The sequence below is a fragment of the Marmota marmota genome, unplaced genomic scaffold (assembly GCF_001458135.2).
Source record: "Marmota marmota marmota unplaced genomic scaffold, marMar, whole genome shotgun sequence".
NCBI classification, from domain to species: domain Eukaryota; kingdom Metazoa; phylum Chordata; class Mammalia; order Rodentia; family Sciuridae; genus Marmota; species Marmota marmota.
Window position 1 is genome coordinate 12925786 of NW_025999960.1, and position 2729 is coordinate 12928514.

Genomic DNA, 2729 nt, shown 5'->3' on the forward strand with positions numbered 1-2729 from the left:
CCTTCTGACTTCTTATCCAGATGTAGACAATATTGTCAAGAACTCATCTCCCGTTCAGGTCCCAGTAAGTTCTGGTCATTTTCCTGTTCCCTATTCCAGGTCAGGGTACACTATGCTAATGAGCTCTGGCAACAATCCAATCAAAATCTAGATGCTCTCAGCTCAGGATAGGTAAAAGCAGCCTGTTTCTTCTCAGCAGCCAACAATGTAATGAATATTCTATGGTGTGCTTCTGAACTTTCCCCTTCTTTATGTTGAGGACCTTGTAACTGAAATGGACATTGAGAAGAACCTTGTGAAGAAGTACAGATGTCTTCCTTCTTGTTTCATAGGGTAAGCCCAAACAGATTCAATCACTGTAGATCTTCATTCTCTTATCATTTATCCAGCCTGTCTCCTCTTCATTTGCCCAAATTGCCGAAGGCTTGGTGCAGTGTGATGAATAGGCCTTCATTCTGGAGCAGCAGAATGGTGTCGGAGAGCTATGGGAGGAGGCCCAACAATGAGCAAATCAGCTTTTCTTGATGAATTAGATGCAGGGTTTCTTCTCTGAAGAGGAGAAACCAAGAATAGCTCATAGATTTTTGGATTGGAAGACTAAAAGGATTGTGATCCCAAAATCTGAATAAGGATTAAAAGAGGAAAAGCAGCTGTGGAGAGATGACGTTAAATTCAGGTCACATTCTGGTTTTGAGATACCTGTGTGACATCAAGTGATCTGGTGGCCAATAGAGGGATTTAGTGCACAGGAAAAAGGTAAATCCACCAGGCTTTGTACGTACCCATTGTTTCTCTCTCTGGAGCACAAGGAAGTGATCAAGCACAGGATCATAGCAAAGACCCAAAGAGAATGCCCTAAATGACTTGTGTATGTACTCAATTGAAACTCCTTTGCAGAAGTTTTCTTGGGTTTTGCTGCACTGAATTGTTTGTAACTGGCTTAGTTGGCTGATTTGGAGGCAGTAAATTTGGGCTGGTGGTAAAATATACTTAAAACAAAATTTATCATTTTAATCATTTTTTAAGTGTACATTGCAGTAGCATTAAGTGCAGCCATCACTACCATCTATCTCCAGAAGTTTCTAATCTCCACTAACATTTGGTGATTTTGAGCATCTTTCCATGTGATCAATGGCCACTTTTATATCTTGTTTTAGAGAAATATTCATTCAAAGCCTTTGCCCAATCTTTAATTGAGTTGTTTGTTTTTTCACTGTTGAGTTGTAAATAAGATTTTTAAGTCCTTAAAGGAGAGTCAAATTTCAGAATTCTAATTTTTATTATTTGAAACTAATAAATCCATTCTCTTAGAAAACAGCATATGAAGCATTGAATTAAAAATGTGATTGCATAGAATGCATTTCAGGTTCCTTTGGCACAGATCTCATATTTCTAACTATCTTTGCTTCTCCAGATGCTTGAGATAAATTTTCTAGATAATGAATCATTGTGTGTTTCTGTTTTGTCCACATTTCTGTACTTGGTTAAAAGTTCTAAGAACTTCTCTCAGATTCTTGTCTTGCTTACCAAAATACCAGATAAATATATACAAATGACAGTGTCTTCTTTTTTTAGGATACGTTTGGCATTAAACTGAAGGCAAAAGAAGACGCAGACATCAGCCAATGGGTTGGGTCCCCCAGCCCTTACAAAGGTGCCATTGCTGTGAGAAAGAATGCTGATTTTCAATTTGGTGACATTTTTGTGGCAGCACAGATGTTTTTGTGAACTCTAGCCATGAGGTTTCTCTTTTCTGAAAAGATTAACACTTGAAGAATTATTTTTGAAAGGGTAAACTATGTAACTAACTACTCTTATGTGTAGCTTTTTGGAGTGCAGCTCTAAATAAAGCTGCACTTAATTGTTTGTAACTGGCTTAGTTGGATGATTTGGAGGCAGTAAATTTTAATAGATTTCTATGATATTTAGCTATTCCTACATCAACAAAGGGAACTATATTATTTAAAAATGCCCCAGAGTATAAAGTAATGTTCATAGAAACACTCAATAAAATGTTGCTTTGTAAATGTCCTAAAATCATTTTCATATGTTATCATTTATTTATTCCCAAGAAGATTGCAAGCAATTCAGAGAAGCTGTTTTTAATCCCCTTTTATTGGATAATATAATGGTTTATGTACAATGCTAGCTAAATAAATGGTGCTGACTGACTGATCTGGCACTCAATGAAACTTTTTTATTTGCAATTCAAAAGTTGTTTTAAATTTTGTGTGGAAGGAAGAGGCTCTAAAATTTAGAGCACTTATGTTAGATAAATAGTTTTAGTACATTTTGGAGATTTTAAATGTACAGGGTGGATGAACGTAAGTGTTCCATGTTCTAAAACATTCAAAATTGCTCTTTGGCCATATCTTATTTGATTTCATTCACCATTCAATTAATGAAATCAACACTCATCAGTCTGTGGTAGACAACTCTGTTTGTTTTTTTGTTTGTTTTTTGGAGGGGGGTACTAGAATTGAATCCAGGGTTGCTTCATCACTGAGCTACACCCCAGCTCCTGTCCCCCTTTTATTTTGAGACAGAATCTCGCTAAGTTGCTTAGGGTCTTCTGAGTTGCTGAGGCTGGCCTCAAATGAGGTCCTCTTCCTGAGCCCTTGGGATTACAGGCCTGCACCACCACACCCAGCTATAAAACTCTATTTTAAAAATCCATTTGTTCTTCAGGTGCTACATTTTAAGGCTTTCCAAGTGTCTTATTCAATTGT

At 36.9% G+C, this 2729-nt stretch overlaps 1 long non-coding RNA gene across 1 annotated transcript in view; it reads left to right on the plus strand.

The window, feature by feature from the left end:
* LOC125616647 overlaps positions 1 to 2509 on the plus strand; it is a 27715-nt gene extending 25206 nt beyond the window's left edge. Inside the window, exons 2-3 of the long non-coding RNA XR_007347378.1 lie at positions 260 to 333; positions 1576 to 2509. This is a non-coding gene — a long non-coding RNA (uncharacterized LOC125616647). The remainder of the gene's footprint in view (positions 1 to 259; positions 334 to 1575) is intronic.
* The last annotated feature ends 220 nt before the right edge of the window (positions 2510 to 2729 follow it).